Source organism: Bos indicus, chromosome 14 (genome assembly GCF_029378745.1).
Source record: "Bos indicus isolate NIAB-ARS_2022 breed Sahiwal x Tharparkar chromosome 14, NIAB-ARS_B.indTharparkar_mat_pri_1.0, whole genome shotgun sequence".
Lineage (NCBI taxonomy): Eukaryota > Metazoa > Chordata > Mammalia > Artiodactyla > Bovidae > Bos > Bos indicus.
This window is the reverse complement of record NC_091773.1, coordinates 13,163,950-13,185,557: the sequence shown is the minus strand read 5'-3', so window position 1 is coordinate 13,185,557 and position 21,608 is coordinate 13,163,950.

Here is a 21,608-nt window from a genome sequence, read left to right as displayed (position 1 = left end):
CTGGAATATTTTACTTTCACTTGCCAATTTTTGTTAATCCCACTTGGGCTGAGTCCAAACTCAAAACAATTTCATCTGAAAAAAAATTTTTTTTCAACTTCCTTACAGTTCAGAGTATAAAGTCCTCTTTCACAGAGAATAAAAACAAGGTTTACAGTGGAAATGATGTTGTCGACAGGCCAGGGGCCTCTTTGCTCCTCAGCCAATCATCCAGAGCTGAGAGAGTGGAGGAGGGAGTCTGGCTTCGGAGGTCAGACTCAACGTCATTTCACGCAGCTCCTCTTGCGAAGAACTTTGTGAATGTCCTGGGCTTGCAATGAACTTACAACGCTGGAGCTTGCTTCCATGAACCGTATAGTTTGGGAGAGTAACTTCTCCAATCATCCAAAAGAAACACGGGCTACGGATCAGGATTGGTCTAAACCGGCTGGATCATTAAACCTGAAATCCAAGGCTGTTAACGAGGTAGGGCAAATGGGCCCCATGCCAATGGGTTTTCAGCCTTGGGTAGACTTTACTTAAACAAGGCCATGAACTCTTTCAGCTACCTCCTTTCTTTAATGCTTCTTAGCGAATTTGAAACAAGTGATGAATTAAGAGCTGCTATTAGCCTTCCCCCCAGATGGGCTAGAGAAGGTTATCCAGCCACACAACAGCTACAATCTAGTGGTTATGCACCTAGGATGGACAAAGGATGGAAGAGGGTCAGGAGTGCAAGAGGGTCATCATCCCCACCCAGTGCTGGGGCGAGCTTGCTATCCCTGAAACCAGATGATACATATGGAGAAGGGCAGAGCCTCAAGATGCAGGAATGGAGGCCTCAGCCCTCGGTCACCTGTACCCAGTTCTCACCTGCTTTAGTAAGAACCTTCTAAAGTGCCACTGTGCCCCATTGTTATGCAAACTGGGCCCCACATCACACAGGACACCAGGGTCTTCAGAGCTGAAGAATGATGATATGGATGAAATAAATATGTATTAAGGTAAAACAAAAGAAATGAAGCCTTCCCTTTCTGTTGCCCATCCCTTCCCAGATTACGCCCAGAGGTCCAATGTACAGTGACACCTGTTCATGCTCAGTGACCTCTGGCTCTTTGCAACCCCATGAACTGCGGCTCGCCAAGCTTCTCTGTCCATGGGATGTCCCAGGCAAGGATACTGGAGTGTGGGTTGTCATTTCTCCTCCAAGGAGATCTTCCCAACCCAGGGATCGAACATGCATCTCCTGCATTGGCAGGCAGATTCTTTACCATTGAGTCACCTAGGGAGCCATACTGTGACACCTACATGTGTCCAAGTGGGCCCTGGTCTTGGCCGCCTCTATGCTTTTGGACTTGATAGCCACTACCTGAATTCTCATCCTCAAGGCTCCATCACCACCTTCATTCCTGTTTATGATTCTGAATGTGGGTCAGATTTTTCTTCTTCCAGAAAGTTCTCCTTGATTCCTCAGACAGTATGTGGGGGCTCCTGGCCTCTACTCCCAGCATTCTCTGTGTTTGCTTCCATCTAAGTATTTATCTTTCCATTTCTTGCCTCTGTTCCCTTGTACTCAACCCACTGTGAAAGCTTCTAACATTTTAATATATTCTTCTCTACAAACTTGGGATAAAGAATGACATGCAGGACTTCCCTTGTGTGTTACAAATCTGCCTGCCAGTGCAGAGGACATGTATTCAATCCCTGGTTAAAGATTCCACACAACACAGAGCAACTAAGCCTAGGAGCCACAACCACTGAGCCCATGTGCCCTAGGGCCTGTGCTTCACAATGGGAGAAGCCACCGCAAGGAGAAGCCAAAGCGCTTACAACTAGAGAATAGCCTCTACTCAGCACAGACAGAGAAACCCACACACAGCAATGAACACCCGGTGCAGCCAAAAATAAATACATACATACATACTAAACCTTTATTTAAAAAAAAAAAAAAAAAAAGGATGACATGCAGACAAATCATGGCATCTTTAAGGTGGAAGAAAACTGCTGATTATTGCGCACTTTCAATAAGCCTTGCTTGGTACTCCAGGTGACTTATCTCATCATAGCAGCCCAAATACACCCTAAAACTGATATTATTACCAATATTATCATTTTACAAGTAAAAAAGCTTCCTCTCAGAGAAGTTATGTAATTTTAGAGAAACTGTCCCAAGGTCACACCAAGAGCAGGATATTCAGATCTGTCTGTGTCCAGACCTCAAACCAGTTCTGTGTCACTGTGCTGCTTCCTTTACTCTTAAGGATTTATATTTTTGGTTTGAATCTAGCCAAATGCCAACTGTACTTTTAAATTTCCTCAGACAGTGACCCGTGGGTACTATGTTGAATCACCTAGAATCAAGGTGCTCATTTCTCCAGCTTCTGGGAATGCTGGTTGCTGATGGGAATTGCCCTTTTTGAAGGCAGCTCCTTTGCCTTTTTGATGATTAATTTTATTTATTTGTTTACGGCTGCATGGATCTTCATTGCTGCCCATAGGCCTCCCCTAGTCTCAGTGCGCAGGCTTCTCGTTGCACCGGCTTCTCTTGCGGAGCACAGGCTCTTGGAGAACAGCCGTCAGTAGTTGCAGCGGACATATAAAGAGGAATATATAGATGTGGGTTTAGTAGTTGTGTGGCACAGGTTTCGTTGCCCTGTGGCAGGGAAGATCTTCCCATACCAGGGATCGAACCTATGTCTCCTGCATTGGCAGGCAGATTCTCAACCACTGGACCACCAGGAAAGTCCTTGACAGTTTTTTTAATGCTCTCTCCTGGGTTCAGCCTAATCCAGTGACTGGTCGATACAGAGAATGGTCTGTATCATAGGCAAGATCTGTTTCAGTTCAGGAAAACTGCAGGGCCATGCCAGCTCCAGAGCCCCCGGGATTTGCTGAGGCTTCAGCTGCACCTGTGTTGCAGTTCAGTCTCTCCCTCTGCCCCTTCCTGCTTCCCTTAATCTCTTACAAATGTTGCTCCAGAGGACACTACCTAGTAAAATTCCTGCAGACACATCTCTACCTCCATCTCTGTCTCTCAGGAAACCCAACCACAGAGACGATGATAGAAAGTCCCTAATTACAAATTACTAATCAGAGTAAGACTTTCAAGCCACCTTCTAGCAGTGGTTTAGGGACACAATGCATGGTTCAGAAAGGATGCAAGTCTTTCAGAGCAGAGCCTCTGGCTCATAGAGCAAATAAAATTGGAAAAGCACTCCATTCACTATCTTGGGGTAAAATATAAAATATATCCCCTGAATGTTATCACTTGATCCGGACGTTGTAAAATTCCCAAGTCTCTTTTGCACGTCTCTAGGACACGACTAAAGTGACTTAGCATCAGCAGCAGCAGCCACCACCATAGTATTAGGCTAGCCTTTCAGGTGTGCCTGATGGTTAGGGAGGCAGAGCCTATGAGTACCAGCAGCTCAGCACAATCAAACTAGTCCCATCACTGAGACGGTAGTGGCAATTTCTGCTTTCAGAAAAATGAGGACCACTTTTTCAGTGCAGTCAGTCACTGCTATGCTTGCCAGGCAAGGTTTTATGTAGATGTATTTTTAACTTGGATAGTGCTCAGATAAAAGTAGTAAATGATGTAACTGGGAGCCCAAAATCATGCTATATATCCATTCAGCCATCATACATTACTTGTTCGTTAGAATCAACACTCACAGTTTAAAACATCTTGCCTCATTGTCATAGCTTTCATGAGATTTTATTGGGAAAATATGAACAGTATATGCCTAGAAATGGCAGAGAGTTTCACTCCAGAGAAGACTCTATGTGACATACGATCATCATAGCTACCTTTATGGCGTTCTTTCTCTAGCCTAGACAAATACGTATATTGTTAGATTGCTATTGTTATAAAACAACTACTGTTATCATTCAGCAAATTTTTTTCTTCAAATACCACCTAATTTATTGGGCGTTTACTATTCTGGAATCATATCGCTAAGCAGATCCCATGCTTTATCTCTCAAAAGCTCTGCAGAATAGGCACCCCCTCCCTTTTCCATTTTATGGGTGATAAAAATAAAGCTTACAATGTTTAAATATCTTACTGTGGGCCTAAGCCAAGTTTCATATCCAGGTCTGCAGAATCCAAAAGCCTTGGTTTTAATCAGTGCAAAGCACATGTACATTTTGCCTACATAACGAATCTCTCTGACGGAATGGCATTTGGAAGAGAGAGAGAGTAGTCAATCCATATGGTCCTATTGAGTAGTAGTAAGACAAATGAGAAGAAATTACAAAGCAGACAGAGACTTAAAATAAGTGTATCAAACGACCCAGTTCAAACTGTTGTTCAGTCGCTAATTCGTGTCCGACTCTTTGCAACCCCAAGGACTGCAGCACGCTATGCCTTCCTATCTTTCACTATCTCCTGGAGTTTGCCCAAGTTCATGTCCATCGAATTAGTGATGCCCTCCAACTATTTTATCCTCTGTTGCCCTCTTCTCCTTTTGTCTTCGCTCTTTCCCTTTTAAACGGATCAAAATCCAAACTCTAGGGACAGTCAGACACAGCTGAATATAGATACTCAAACAACTCTTGGGCAAGAACAGGTTTCCTCTGTTGGCTTCATTCTCAGATTTAGACAAAGATGGCCACAAGAACATTGAGGCTCACAAACTATTACTTTAGCAACTCTCCCAGAGAGAATGTTTGCCCTTTCCTAATTGTGCTATAAAAATCCTAAGATTGATTCTGAATAAGCTGACTTTCATCAGATACACTCCTCAGAACTGATCACCTCGAGATGGTTTACAGTTATGGTCCAGGACTGGGGAATATGTTGACTCTGGATCTAGGAGGTCAGCTTGGAGGTGCTGGAAACTCCTTCCAAAGTACGTGGGCTGAGACAAGGGGAGGGGAGATTTTCTAAATGAGAGACTGACAGAGAGTGAGAGATCCTCAGAAGACAAAAATGTCAGAGGCCATCTACAGTGAAGAATAGATTTTGACATCTCATAATACACTTTGTTGGAGACCTATTCATATCTTCCTGGCTCTTAAAATGTCTGTACACACCAGCCCAGCCAATTGCTACTCCTCTGCTCCTTTGCTCAAGACTAAAGATTGTTCTGCAATTCTGGCCTCTCACTTACACTTTGGGAATTAACTCCTCTCCATAGCAGATATTAATATAACCAGTAATTGTGCAATCTGGTGAATAAATACCCCAGAAACCTTACCCCTTAGGTTAGATAATTCTGAGGTTCCTAGACTTCCTTTGCAAGATTAAGCCCTAATGATCTAAAGCAATAACTTGATTTAAAATACACCCTTTGTTTATTTCCCTGTCAACCCCCCATGGAAATTCTGCACATCCCTACTAAATAGGGATACCAGAATAGCCTCACAAATAAACGAATTGCACTTAAGTCCTATCTCACAAGTCAAAAATAAGGTGACAGGCTGTTTCATGCGGTAGTGAACCTCACGGCAGTCAAAGCATTCATGAATATAAGAAGACATTGCAGAGCCTCGGGAATAAAAGCGGTGACAGAACTGAAGGACCCACATTTAGATCTTGCTGTCCTTTCTAATGCTAAGTTGAATCGTTATTTATTTGACTTCACTCTTACAGAAAAAGACTTTAATTCATGCTTTGGATTCTGAAGTTTATGAATGAGTTAGAAGAGTTCTCTGGGGAGGACTTTTTTCTAGAGGTTGTTGGAAAGTACGCTATTCAGCCTCTTCTGTTGTGGCACATTCTTACAAAATGACCTTCTTTGTTTGCTCAGCTCTTCTTCAGCTTAGGAAGTGCTCAAGGTTACTAGAATACATCATTTCCTTGGTCTTGATTAGTTTTAAATTTTGACACCCACCATCATCCAGGCAGAGAATGAGCCTTCAGAAAAGAGTTTCTAAAACAAAGGAGGCATGCAGCTGCCACAGAGCAGTAGGTGAGGGTGTGTCATCAGCTTAAGTTCTTTGAGTTCTTTTGGATGTATGCCCAGGACACAGAAATGTAAAGGAAGTGATTTCTTTCAAAATAAACTTATCAATCAAAAAAAGATAAAGAAAATAACTATTTCGTCTTTTTGATGTGTGAAAGAATGCATGTCATATGAAACTTATTCCCAAGTGATATCTTTTATTTCCCCACTGGTAGTTTTCCATAACTCACTCATGAAATACTTATGATAGGTAGAATTTGTTGAGTGGTAACTCTGTGCCGAGCATGGTGAAAACTCCTTAATACAAATTAGTACATTGACTCCTCTCAAGAAAACACGTGCATGGCATCAGCATCTTAAGTTCACACAACAAGGAGAGGCAGCTCTCCATGTGTCTAGTGGCATATTAGTAATGCCTTCAAAAGACAATGCTTAAAACATTGAGCATTTATATCGCTCACAAGACTATGGGGCAGCCGGGCCTTTTTCTTGGCCTCAACTAGGCTGGCTCATGCGTCTGTGGTCAGCCATGAGTTAAAGATGGCTTCAGGGACGATGGCTCTGCTGAGCTCTTTTGGACTCACTCACATGTTTGGGGTGAGGTGGCAATTGGCTAAATTACGGTGCTCTTGGTTGAGTCAACTGGCTCTCCATCAGCTGGTCTCATGTTCCAGGAGGCTAGAACAGGTTTGTTTTTATATGCTCACAGGTTATTACTGTTCCTCTCTGATAGGGTGCCTGGAGCCATTCCCATATTCTGAATGCCATCTCACAAGTTTGGGGTCTACTGGGCCCATCAGCTCCCTTAATCTATGAGCTCTGGTTTTATTAACACAGCACCAATTTGGGTTCTGTTTTGTTTTACTTTTCCTTTACCTGTTAAAATTCCTCTTCCTTTTAAAATTTCACCTTCTTTGAATTCATAGATACACAGAATAAACTAATGGTTACCAGTGGGGAGAGGGAAGAAAGGAGGGGCAAAATAGAGATAGGGGAAAAAGAAGTGTTATGGGATTATATGAAATCATGTGTGTGAAACTTTTGAAAATTACAAAAATACTACAGAATTTAAAGAATCTTTCATCATTGAAAGATTAAAAATTGTGCCTTCTCTTTTTTAAGTATTATAATAGTGTTTAAGTCTATAAATCTTTTAAAAATCTTATTGCATTCAATTGAATTTGGTTTCTCATCCATGGTAAATGATGGGAAACAGGACTCTCACCCCCATATTTGTATAAATGGCTTTGAAACCAAAGGGCGGGTATCTGCCTTTCTCTCTTGTCATCTCTTCTGTGAGTTCAGACCCATCTTTCCAGTCAGTGGCAAGGCTATAAACATTGATGCTGTTCTCCCATCTGTTCATTTATCATTCAGTGGTCCTCTGCCAAGACACTCTTCAATGCAAGGCTTTGTATTAACTGCTTGGGATGCAAATGGGTGAAACCCAGTCTTGGTCCAGAGCTAGCAGGCTTCTGGATGAGCCTGTGATTTAGGAAAATCGCTTCAGGTAACCTTGGGCTTGTTGAGATACACACATCTTTGGGGGTTTCTTCTGCACTCTTCTGCTATGTCCCGAGAGGACTCTTGTATAGAGAAAGAAGTCTGTGTGGCTGAGGGTTATTGGGGAGGACCATCTGGCTCCTGAGCTGTCTTCTCCTGCAGGCCTCCTTGGCAGAGGAGATGCCCTCGTTCATCCCCAGCCACTTGCCAGCCTCCTCTGCCAATGTCAGATGCCTCCTGTCTTGAAGTCTGCTCTCTGTGGGGCCCTCTTCTAGAGTCCAGATCTCCTCCAGGCTCAGAATCTTTCACCCTCTGGGGGCTGGTGGTCATCACGAATAAGCTGTGAGTCTCTCTGCACAGGTGGTGGTGTGGGAGTTAGCTTCAGCCCCCTGTTTGTTCCCCCACCACCCCTGCACTGCACGGGATGGTACCTTCTTGCTGGCTGTGCTTCTCTGAAGGGCTTGCAGACTCCCAAGGCTCTGCCCAAGGATGCAGGAATCAAGTTCTGATGTTGTCAAGTTCTCTTCAATGATATTAGGTTTGCTCAGCCTCCAGGTTGACACTTCACACCAAGGGGTGAAAGGAAAAGCCAGGGGAGGGCTTGAGAACATATAACATGATAGGCTTTACATTTAAAAAGGATGGCCTGATTGCTAAGTTGGGAGAAGACTAAGGCTGAATCAAAAGCAGAAGCAAGGAGGTCAGGTATCATATTATTGAAATAATCCAAATAAGAGATGATGGTGCCTTGAACCAGAGTGGTCATGCTAGAGATGGTGAGAAGTAGGTGGGTCCTAGACATATTTTAAAAATAGAACCAACAGGATTTGCTAATGAAATAGATGTGGGGTGTGACTGAAAGAGAGGAATTAGGAACCTTGCATCTAACACAGGGTTGTGCAAAAAGTTCATTCGAGTTTCTCTGTAAGACGGTATGGAAAAACCTGAACAAACGTTTTGGCCAACCCAATAGAAGGATGGAATTCCATCTACGGAGGGGGAGAAGGATGGAGAGGCAGGTTGGGAACAAAAAAGTTGGGAGTTGGTTTCTGGTACAATCTTATATATTCACATGCAGATGTCAGACATAGTTGGTTATAATTCTGTGGCAAACTCAGAGGAGACCCAGACTCGGTGTGTCATTTTGGGAGTCGTCAGTGTATGGATGGTATTAAAGCCATGAAACTCCATGCCAGTGAGTATAGACAGAGAAAGATGATGTTCAAAAACTGAATCCTAGAGCATATCAAAGTTTGGTAGTTGGGGAACTGGGCAGCAAAGAGCAGAGGAGATTGAGATGGAACCAGTGGAAAACAGGAGAATGGTATCCTGGAAGAAATGAGGAACTATTTTCCACTGCAGAGGGAGTGGTCACTTGGTCAAATGCTACCAATAGGTTAAGGAAGATTAAGAATGAGGTTTGCAACATGTAGGTCTCTGGAGAGACATTAACAAGAGACATTTCATGAAGTGGAAATGAGATAAGCCCGAATGGAGCGAGTCCAAGACAGAACGGAGAGAGATATAAAGACAATAAGCATCTCTTTGGAGGAGTTTTGCTAAAAGCAAGAGCAGGGAATATGTGGCAACAGCTGGAAGGAAACACGGCATGCAGAGAAGGGAGTTTTTTAGGATAAGAGGAATTACACACCAGCTCCGTTTGCTAATAAAAATATTTGTGCAGAAGAGATAAAGGATGCTTGTAGGGGCAAGGTCCTTGTATAGGGAAGAGAGGATTGGTTCTGGTGTAAAAGTGCAGAGATAGGTTCTGGACATAAACACAGATGTGTGTCATTCATACTGACTAGAAGAAAGTGTAGGATATAGGATATAGTGCCAGGATACAGTCCAGATATGCACAAGGTAGAAGTGGTGGGGAGACTGTGAGAAAATTGTCTTCTGCTTCCTTCTATTTCCCCAGTTAAACAGAAAACAAGAGCAAGAGATGGCAGGTCACTGTGCAGTCAAAGCTTTTTGGAGCTGCCGTCCCGGAATGTAACAAGTTGGAAAGAGTGTGGTGATAGGAGAGTGTGATGGTTGAAGCTGAGATTACAGAGAGGTGGTGGTTATTTGAATGCCAAGGTCTGGGGAGGGGGGAGAGAGAGGAGGTAAAAGACATAAGAGACCAGGTGACTGCCAGGATTATCTTCACTGATACTGAAATCACCAGCTGGTGATATGAACAGTAATTAAAATTATGAGAATGAATCAGGAGTTATACACTTTTCAGAATAAAAAGGGAGACGGCCTTGAATCACAGGTCTGCAGATGCCTGTAACAAGGAGGGGGATGAGAGGTATAAATTGATGATATAAACTTCAAAGTGAATTTTCAGAGAAGAAGGAGGGAGAAGAGTCTGGATACAATCAAGGGAAAACAGGACGACATCTCTCCCATCTCCAGGCTAATGGTAGAGGGAATCCAAAAAAATTACAAATTAAAATCTTGTGGGGAGACAAGATTCCTAGGAGTATCTGAGTTTCCGTTAGAGCAAGAAGGTAGAGTAGGATTTACTAGAGTTTACCAGGAGAGGTTAAGGATATAGTTATTGTTTGTTGTTTAATCACTAAGCCACGTCTTTTACAGCCTCCTGAACTGTAGCCCACCAGGCTCCTCTGTCCATGAACTCTCCCAGGAAAGAATGCTAGAGTGGGTTGCCATTCCCTTCTCCAAGGGACCTTCCCGACCCAGGGATCGAACCTGCTGCTCTTATCCTGTCTCCTGTGTTGTAGTTGGATTCTCTACCGCTGAGCCCTAGGGGATACGGCTAATGACTGATCTGGAATTGTGGAGAGCACAGTGGAAAGATATGGGAATTGGCAAGAGATGAAGAGTATCTGTATATTACATACAGAGCTATACACAAAGATATTTAGGGGAGAAAGAATGACGTAGGGCCATAGGATTTCTTACAGTGTCTGATGGAAATGAAGGTCAAGATGGCCTCCAAGACACTGGTGATGAGGCTATGAACAAAGTGGGAAGTAGAGTGTCTTCCTGTTGCTCCCAGAACTCTCGGACACTCTTTTCTCTCCTCCCAGTGGTTTGTGGAAACTGGGGGAGACAGGGTGTTACTAGGAGCAATAAAGTTTGATTAGTTTTTCATTCTTGCTGAATGTTCTTTGCTTTGTTCATTCATTAATTCATGGAACAATATCTATTTGAGTCCAACTAAACCTGAATGTGGGCTTCCCTCTGAGCTCAGCTGGTAAAGAATCTGTCTGCAGTGCAGGAGATCTGGGTTCAATTTCTGGGTGGGGATGATCCCCTGGAGAAGGAAATGGGAACCCACTCCAGTGTTCTTGCCTGGAGAATCCCATGTACAGAGGAGCCTGGTGGGCTACAGCCCATGGGGTCACAAGAGTCGGACACAACTTAGTGACTAAACCACCACCACCACCAAACCTGAACGCTAGAGCAGCAGCATTCGGCATTCAGCAACAGTGAGACAATAGTCAGTTTCTTCTCTCATGGAGCTTTCAGAGTATTTGCAGAAAATTGACTTTATTCATTCAACCAACAAATACTTGGAGGGTGACATGATCAGATTTGCGTTTTTCTCTTAAAGCTTGATCTGGCTTTACTAGGGAAAATGGATTCAGGTAGGGCATGGGTGAGACAGAGAAAGCAGTTAGTATGTCAGTTGCAGCCAGATGAGAAGCTAGAGAATATAGTGGGAAGTTACAGAGATAGAGGGTGCTTCCAGGTGGCTCATTGGCTCTGCCTGCAAATGCAAGAGACACAGGAGACGTGGGTTTGATCCCTGGGTTGGGAAGATCCTCTGGAGGAGAAAATGGCAACCCAGTCCAGTATTCTTTCCTGGAAAATCCCATGGACAGAGGAGCCTGGCAAGCTGCAGTCCATGGGATTGCAAAGAGTCAGACAGGATTTAGTGACTGCATATGTGCATAACGATAGAAGGAAGTGAATGGATTTGAAATACATTTGTGACCATATGTAAACTGTGGGACTTGGTGATGGATAGGAGGTGAGGGAAATGATAGTGTCAAAGACAAATGTCTACGTTTTTGACTTAATTGCCAAATGAATAATGATGTCATACACTGAGACTGGAAACTGGAGATGACCAGTTTTAGGGGAAGAGAATCATAGGTTTATGTGACCTATTCAGATGAAGTTAGAGTAGTCATCAGAAAATATTAACACTTGATATTTGTTGTATATTCTGCTCTACATCAGGCATCCTCCTAAGTGCTTAACAGTTATTAAGTCAGTGACTGTATGCATGCTAAGTCGCTTCAGTCATATCTGATCCTTTCAATCCCATGGACTGTAACCCATCAGGCTCCTCTGTCCGTGGGATTCTCCAGGCAAGAATACTGGAGTGGGTTGCCATTTCCTTCTCCAGGGGATCTTCCCAACCCAGGGATTGAGTCCTCATCTCTTATATATCCTGCATTGGCAAGCATGTTCTTTACCACTAGTGCCACCTGGGAAGCCCCATTATAACAAGATGGTAGAAATTCTTCTCCATTTTGTAAAGGAAGAAACTGAGGCTCTGAGTGATTAAATAACTCCCAGGGTTGCATCTTCCTTGGTGGCTCATATGGTAAAGAATCTGCCTGCAATGTAGGAGACCTGGGTTCAATCCCTGGGTCAAGAAGATCCCCTGGAAAAGGGAATGGCAACCTACTCCAGTATTCTTGTCTGGAGAATCCCATGGACAATGGAATCTGGTGGGCTATACTCCATGGGTTTACAAAGAGCCGGACACAACTGAGTGACTAACACTTTCACTTTCAGATCACACTAGCTGTCAGTCCATTCCAAAGGTCCTGGCTTACCCACTACTCTATGCTGTCTTCCTAGGGGTTACTTAAATAGCTGAATATCTAACACCTCAAAGAAGGGATCTGGGTTGGAAATAGAAGCTTCAGCCATAATCAGGGACAGTATGACCCAAGGTAGGGGGGGAAAAAACACGTAGAACAGAATTACCAAGAGTCTGAGAAATTGGCAGAAATAAGAGGTGTTCCAGAATATCGTGTTGAGAAATGCTTTTTAAAGCGGGGTGGGGTAGGGGAATGAGTTTCTCAGGGCAACCATATAACAAAACAGCACAAACGGGTGGCTTAGAACAACAGAAACAGATTTTTTCACGGTTCAGATGTTAGCAGAGTTGGTTCCTTCTTAGGGATGAGAGGGGGATCTCTCCCAAGTTCCTCTCCTAACTTCTGGCTCCTGGCATTCCTTGGTGTCCTTTGGCTTGTAGAAGCATCATTTCAATCTCCGCCTCAATGGTATCTTTCCCTCTGTCTCTGCATCTCTCTGGGTCTCCAACCTCTTTCTCCTTATAAGAATATCAGTAATGGGATTGAGGGCCCATCCTATTCCAGTACAGCCTTATCTTAATTTGATTACATCTGTAAAGAATAAGGTCACATGCACACACATGAACTTTGGGAAGACACTATTCAACCCACTACAGTAAGAAAAATGGCATTATAACAAACCAGTTTTGTTCTACCTTGATTATGCACCAATACCTTCCAGTTTTTCAGATCACTTGAGCTCCTTACCAAAATCCTAATTTCTTTCTCATTGGGAATGTTTGTGATCACATAGAGCAGTTACTTGGTCAGGACTTTTGCTAGATGATCACATTTCTCTTTTCTCTAGGTCAAAGGTTATAAAATTTGTTAAAACGGATGCTGGTTCTAACCTCCAGAGTTTCTAATTCAGTAGATCAAGGGTGTGACCCCCCAAATTTGCATTTTTTTTTTTACAAGTTCCCAGGTGATGTTGATGTTGATTTTGCTAGTTCTGAACCACATTTTGAGAATCATTGCTCTAGACTCCAAGAATCTGCTTTCTCCAGCTCTATCCTTGGGTAAAAGAGCTCACAGTTGCATCAATTATTTATTTCTCTGTTTCCTATGTGTAGTTTATGACTGGATGCACCAAGACCCCAACAGATGCAAGAATGCTGGTGCTTATGCTGACATTGTTACCCTAATCATGAGAGTTACCATTTTCTGTATCCCACTACGACGAGTTTCAAAGTGCCTTCCGAGCCTCTATTTAATGTAACTGTCTCATGAGTGATAAGTTGGATCTTGTCGCCCCATTTTACAAAAGAAACCTTCCATTCAGAGGAGTTAAGTATCTTGAGGAACATCGTCACCCGCTGGTAGTAGAAGCTTTGTCGCAAATTCCAGTCTTTTCATTCCAGGGCCATTGCAATCTCAGCTCCTCAGCAGCTGTTTCATAGCTTCAGAACCCAAATTTTGATGAAAAGATCTGGGTGGTGTTCCATGAAAAATGACTACAACTGAGACAACTTGCAATTTTGTTTTCTAAGGCATTTTTGCTACCAGTTACAAGATCAAGGTGGTGGTGATGTTTTCTCTTATTCCCTTCCTCTTATCCTAGCAGAGGGCTTATCAGCCTAGTTCATCAAAGTACTTTGTTCTCTGTTCCCTCTGTTTGTTCAAAAGGCAAGCTTTGTATATACATGTCAGAGCACATTTCCTGACACTAGTTCTCTGAAGTTAATCTGTCCCTGACTCTTCCGAGGAACCAAGGCAGGTAAACATGATGTGAGCTGTGTTTTCTCTTATTGCTTCAACCTTCCCCCTCTATAACTTCACCTCTTTTCAGGATCACATATCTGGCAAGTGGTAAAGCTGAGATTTGAACCTATCGAGTCTACATCCCTAACCATTTCATACTGCCCTGCTCCCAGATCTCAAGAGTCCTCATTTTCTAACAAAATCTTACTAAATTTCTGAACCTGAAACGGTATAACCAACTCACCCATGTTTGCATCTTCTGTGTGCCCCAGGAAGGCCGGCTCCTCTGAGCAGCTGTTTCCAGCTCACCTGTCATGCTCACTCCTGTCTCTGTGACATGCATAAAAGTCATCAAAAACACAAGTTTGGGAGCCAGATAATACTAAGATATAACTTTTCACTTCTTCCATTACACTGTAACCTTGAGCAAGTCACTGATTTCTGTAACCACCATCTCTTCATCTGTAAAATGGGTACAATAATATCAACCTTGCTCAGTTGCTGTGAGAATTAAATGGATAATTTTTGCACTGAGTGGCATCTCAGTAACTGGAGCTCTTCTTATTGACATCATGCTATTGCCCCAACCTGCTACTGCTGCTGCTGCTAAGTTGCTTCAGTCGTGTCCGACTCTGTGTGACCCCATAGACCACAGCCCACCAGGCTCCCCCGTCCCTGGGATTCTCCAGGCAAGAACACTGGAGTGGGTTGCCATTTCCTTCTCCTGCCCCAACCTAGAGCACTGAATTTACTCCTTTTTGCCCAAATGTTCCTAAATGCTCACCTCACTTTTTCCTCACATGAAAACACCCTGACTGTAAGCAGATAGGGTAGGAATGTGGTCCCAGAAAAAGAGAACCAGGCATGGCTTTCTTGACATAATAGAAGCCATTTTGTGATCTAAGCCTGGTTGCAATGCTTGTCTTTGAACAGGTCTCAGTAATAACAATCCTAAGAGAACAAAAGGACAAATTTATCAGGCAAGGGAAGTAACAATAGAAAGGATAACAAATCAGTTGCAAAGACTCCCAGTTCTATTTCAATGGTAAAGACTAACCTAAGGCACTGTCTTGACCTGTTTTATAGAATTTAAATCGCCCTCAGGTGATCAACCACCAGACCAGCTGGAATCTAAGGAATGATGATGTTGACTTTTTCTGAACCCTGCCCCCGCCCCCACCCACCCCCTCCTCCACCCCACCCCCCCCCACCCCCCCACCCCCCCACCCCCCCCACCCCCCCACCCCCCCACCCCCCCACCCCTCCATCCCCCTGCCCTTAGTTGACTCAATCAACTAAGGCTTGGACTCTGTCTACTGCCCAAGCCCCTTCATGAATATGCATGTACCCTTAGATTATGCATCTCCACTTTTGCTGTTCTGAGAGACACTGCTTTGGGAAAGATTTCCCAGTGTTCTGACATGCTGCAAGCAATGATAGGTCCTTCCTTCTCTTTGGCTTGATTGTGTCTTTGACCGGACACCCACCAAGAGGTGAACTCAGTTTTCGGGTAACATGACAAGTCGTGCTATAATCTCCGTTATATTTTAATTTCTCTTGGAGCCTTGGTGCACTGTAGAGGAAGTATCTTTCTAACATCATGGCCTGTTTATTTCTCTGCTCTCTGCCTCTTTCACACACAATATGGCTATACGTAAAGCTCAACTTGGCCTCAGAAGTTTAAATGCCTGACCACTTTCTTCTCCTCTCCCTTCCAGCAGCATCACACAAACCCTGCCATATAGCAGATGGTTTTTCATCTAGGCACGGTTGCTCACAGGTCAGGCGTGATGACCTTTCTTTCTCCTGCCTCCCTGCTTCTTAAACTGGGTAACATTTAACATCTCTACAACCAAATTCAGGGTTGTGACCTCCTCTGGAAGTCTTCCCTCTTTATCCAGAGATGCTGGGTGAGGATCTCCAAAGCTGAGTTGTCACACAAAGTGAGGTAATATTCTCTTTACATGCCTATGCCTCTCCTCCAGACTCAGAGCTCCTTGATGACAAGATCTGGGGCTTTGCTCACTGTCATATCTGCAAGGATATACACAGGTGTAGTAGCCTGGTGGGCTGCAGTCTATGGGGTCGCTGAGGGTCAGACACGACTGAGCAAATTCACTTTAACTTTTCACTTTCATGCACTGGAGAAGGAAATGGCAACCCACTCCAGTGCTCTTGCCTGGAGAATCCCAGGGATGGCGGAGCCTGGTGGGCTGCCGTCTATGGGGTCGCACAGAGTAGGACACGACTGAAGCGACTTAGCAGCAGCAGCAGCAGCAGCAGCAGTATTTATTGAATGAGTGAATGTCTTTATGAATTAGCATGAGAATGTCTAACACGGTGGTAGGCACACAGGCTGCCCTAAATCACTGCTTGCTGACTTGGTCTCAGTTAGATAAGTATGATGCTTCTGGAGCTCTTAGCAGATTTCCTAATGAAAATGACTTGGCCGGAAATGAAGCCCATGGGTTCTGCATGAGAAGTTGTGAGGCACCTTATGAAAGATCCTCTTCTGTCTATGGTGTCCAATTGAATGCCACATCCCAAACTTTCTTGGTTCCATTCACAAACTTGAACTCTCCTAGGGCCAGAGGGACCATGGCCTCCAGGGTTGAGATGAATAGGCTGTGGGCAAACCCTGTTTCTAGATTATCACTAGGTATGGCGGGTGAAGTTGCTACAAGTCAAGGTATTTTGCCAGGAAATTTCTGTATATTTACATGGCTTTGCAGTAAAGTACAAACAAACACCTAAGCGCTTATCACTTCCAGACATCACCCTTCCCTTCCAATCATCCTTTGGAACATCACCATCATGTTCCTTCACTCCTCTCCTTCCAATGCCCTCCTCCACTCCCACGGGGAGTTGCCTAGGTGCTGCTTCAATATTCACAGCATACAAACCATCAAATCAGATCTGCCCAGCTCCCAGCCAGGCTCACTAACTGTAAAGCCTTTGCCGGACTTGAAAACAATCTCCAGGTTCACATTTGTAAGCCTAAGGCAGTTCTCTGGTGTTTCAGGATGGGGAAAAATAACACTTTATTTATTTTCATTTCCATTTCAGTCATTGTGGCAACCATGCTCTGTGACAAGGCTCTGATCATGAGGCTGCTGGCTGGTACAGTCAACAAACGACTAATTCTAACAGCATTTTGGTGTTAGTTAAACTGCAGGCAAGGAAAAGAAAAGAAGAAAATAGAGACATCAGCAAATGCTAGGTTGGAAATAAAATACTATCTGAGACCATAGTCTACATCAGAAGATGTTTATTCAGTGCTATTCAGTACCCAGGCATTGGGGAAATAAAACAGCAAAGGAGACGGGGTTCCCTGTCCTGGCCCAGGGTACAGGCTCCAAGAGAATCATACCTGTCTGAGCTTTGGAGAAGACACTCACTGCTTTAGGAACAAAAATATGTATGTAAAGTATGGAGTTGAACTAGAGAGCTGGTACCTACACATCTTATCACTGGGATATCTCTTTTGTTACTTTTGCCTCATGGATCCAATACCTTAAAAGGATTTCAATCCAAAAATTAATGATGGTAATTTCCAATCAGTACTTTAACCCATTTCCCATTCTTTACTGATTGAAAATATACAAATAGCTAAATGCTTCCCAAGTGGTGCAACGGTAAAGAATCTGCCTGCCAATGTCGGAGACACAAGAGGCACAGGTTTGATTTCTGGGTTGGGAAGATCTCCTGGAGGAGGAAATGGCAACCCACTCCAAGGAGTTCATTCCAGAGCTAAAGAGAGAGGATTATATATCCAAAAGTATTTGTTGAGTCCCTTCTAGGCTACACCCTGGGGCTAGAGTGGTGAATAAGACAAGCAAAGTCACTGGCTCATACATGGGATAATACCCTGACCCAGAAAGTCAGGTTCATTCCTCCCAGACCTAAAGAGAGTGTGGGAAACTGCCCTTCATCTCTTCTATTCTGCCTGAAAATGAACACATCAAAACCAAATAGAATTAAGAAGGTATGAGTCTGGGACAAATACTTTAAAACCACTGCTTAGTCTCCCTAGGACTTGGGTCATATACCTTCCTTAACCTTTCTAAGCCTCTAATGAGACCTACCTGACAGGTTTTCTGGAAAGATTTAGGAAGATAATGCATTTCACATAACATACCTGGCATACCAAAGGTACCCCATGAGGAAAAGGATTAAACATTGAGGAAGACAAAAGGAGCCCTCTGGATTTTTTTTTTTTTTTTCTTCAATAACATCTATATTATACTGTATGAGCAGTGCTATAGCACCATGTAAAAATCAAAATAAATTTCATTCATAACTTCAACATCCTCCTCCAAACCTGACTTTTATTTGCCTATGTCCTTTCTCTAATTGATCACTAACACATAGGCCATCAGAAGAGCTACGAACAGGGTAGAATTGACATTTCTGGATTTACAACTTTCTTATTTGATAGAGCGTGGAGCATTGCCATGTTTACAAACTTAATTTGTTAAAGCTAGAGAACATTATTTGGGCATTATTTTTTTAAGCGCTTATGTTGCTACCAATATTCACCAGCATAAACATCATAGCAAAGCAGAAAATATGACATCACTTTCACTCTAAATGCTTAGAATAGGCCCTCAGGATTATAGACTTCATTTGATGAATAGTATTCCAATTCCCACCAGGGTACTTTGGAGAACTGATGGAGATCAAGGGGAAAGGGGTTCATGGTAGAGTGTGAGGTGATTGAAAGGGAGAAGGCTGGGGTTGGCTATGGAGCAGGGAGTGAGTGAGAGAGGGCTGAGGCTTACCCTGCAGTGTGAAGGGCAAGGGAGCAGAAAAAAAGGACAGAAGCTGGGAGTGGGCTGTGAAGTGGCTGTGGAGGTGGAAATATTGGAGTTAATTGTGGAGGTTTCAGAGCTGGTGGGACTTGAGAAAGAGAAGTTTCTGTGGAGTGTGAGGGGATAGGGAGCTGATGGGAATGCAGTTCACTGTGAGTGGGAAAGTCTTGAAGGTAGGGAGGCTGAGGGGGTCACTGCAGTGTCTACAGAGAGGGAGAGTTATTGTCTGTGTGGCTGTGAAGGGGTTCTGTGGAGAAAGGACTGGACTTGAAAGTGGGATGGAAATTGGTAATGAGGGGTGGGGGGGTGAGAATTATCGTGGGTGTGAAGTAGTCATTGGGGAGATGATTATAGATAGCTCTGGAGGCTGAAGTGGTTGTTGAGGCAGGAGGGTTGGGGTTTCTCCTGAATGGGCTGGGTTGTTGGATGAGAAGATTGGTGTTTCAATGGAGAGTGAGCTTGTCTTGGGATTAACTATGGAGTGAAAAGTGGTTTCAGGATGACAGATAGGGGTTTATTGTGGGTTGTGAAGGGACTGTGAGGGGGGAGTGGATGGGGTTTATTGGGGAGTGTGAACTGTTGTAGACAGGGAGTTTGAAGATGAACATAGACTATGCAAGTGCTCTTGGAAGAGAGTTGGCTCCTCTGGGAGAATCTGAGGGGCCGGGATGGGGGAGACATAATGCTTACGTGTGGAATGTAAATTGGTGAATTGTGTGTGGAAGAGTCTTGGCCATGCACTGGGGTGTGAGGTGACTGGCTGTAGGGTGAGGTAATGGGCTTTCTGTGGATCTGTGGAATGTGAACTTGCTGTGGGGAGAATGGTTCAAGCTTTATCGTTTCATGTAACTTGATTGTGGGTGGGAGGATTGAGGTTTACTGTTAGAGTGTAAAGGTGTTGTGAGTGCGGGGTGTGAGTGTTCATGATGGGTAAGGACTGAGCTGGGAAATTGGGTTTGCCATATGGAGAATCATGTGACTGGTGGGGGAGGTTTGAGTTCATCCCGCTGTGTGAAGGGTCACAGAGGGACCATTGGGCTTTACCGTGGAATGTGAAGGAATTTTGATTAGAAGGGATTGGGGCTCACTGGACTGTGAAACAGGTGTCAGTGGGAAGAACTGGGCTCAGTGTGGATGGGAAGTAACTCTGGGAGAGAAAGTGGAGAACTCCCTGGAGTGGGAAGTGTTTGTGAAAGATGAGGGTCACATTGAGGCTGCTCTTACTGCAGGGTGTGCACTGGTCAGTGGAAAGAAGGATGAAGATATGGGCTGGTTGGTGGTTTAAAGAGAAGATTGGGGCTACTGCAGATGGAGGAGGGGCTGTGAAGAGCCGGGCTGGGAAGTGGCTGTGGGTGTGAAGTGGCTTCGAGGAAGGGAGTTCTGAGCGTGGGGAGAGTGTGTCTATTGTGGAGTGTGAAGCAGGTGTGAGGAGGAGAGCTGGAGTTACTGTAGAGCATGGGGCGTTTGTAAGGAAGAGAGAATGGAGACTCGTGTTCAATGCCAAATGCTGTGGAGGTGAGAAAGTAGTCTTAGGGTCTGAGGCCGGGTGGATTGGTCTTTACTGTGGAGTGGGAGGGACTGTGATGGGTGTGCTCTGGGGTGTCCTGGGGAAGGTCAAGTGCTCCTTGGAGGACTGGGGTTCGCTGTGGAGTGTGATGTGTTTGGGGATGGAGGATCAAGGGTTGAACATGAAGTGGCTGTGGGAAAAGAGGAGAGGTGCTTTTGGAGTATATAGGGGTGTGAGAGAGAAGACTGGGGCCCACTGTTTGTTGGGGGTTATACGGAGGGATGAAGGACAAGGCTGTCAAATGGACACTGGTTTTCGGGAGAGAGGAGTGGGCTTCTCATGGTGGATGAAGAGTGGTGTGGGAGAGGGCTTGTACTCTTCATGGAGGGTGAGGTGGTAGCAGAGTGGGGAGGACTTTACTGTGGAGATACATCCTGGGGTAGGGGGGAGTCTGGGGACACTGGAGTATTAAGGGCTTTAGTAGAGAACTAAGGCTCACTGTTGGGTGTGAAGGGAAAGTGGAGAGGCAGCCATGGTGCTTGGTGTGGAATGGGAAGCAGGCGTAAGGGTGGAAGGCCTGTGATCACAGTGGAACTTTCGGTAGGTCTGTGGTGGAAGAATTGGATTCAGTCTGGAATGCCTAGGACTCATGGGGAGGGAGCTCATGTTGATACATGAAGTGGTCCTTGGGAGGAGGACTGAGCCTATTCTTGGAATACAAAGTGGTGTGGGAAGGGATGACCAGGGGTTCCCTGAAGGTGTGAAGTGGTTGTAGCAGATTAGGTAGTTAACCTGGAATGTTACTGGTTGTGGGAAGGAGCGCTGGGGCTTCCCATGAATGTGAAGTGGTTGGGGAAGGTAAGGGGAAGGTAAGACTGCGTTCATTGTGGAGTATGGAATGGTTGTTGGACTGGAGAACTGCATTTACTGTGGAGCATGAAGTAGTGTAAGGGCGATGGTTTCAGTTAGCGTGGACTGTGCATTGGTCATGACAGGGAGGAGCACCATTCTCTGTGGAGCTGTCCATGGGAGGATCCTGGCTTCTTTGGAGGGTGACGTGGTCTTCTGAGTTCTCTCTGGACCGCTCTGTTGCTCCTTATCTTTCTACACACTATCTCCCAAGTCCAACTAGATGTGTCCCTCCTGAGATGGCAACTTTGACTCAAGAGAGCTGTCCCACCACCCTTCCATCCCTACCTTCTGCCTCTTACTCAGCAGATACTTTTTTGCACACTTCCAATGTCTACAATTAGGAGCAGAAAAAAACATATGAAAGAGACACAAGTCCCTCCTTCATGAGCACTCAGTTTGAAAGCAAATGAGTTCATGCCTACAGGAAGCAAGTTACTGAGTCTCAAGTCATCCC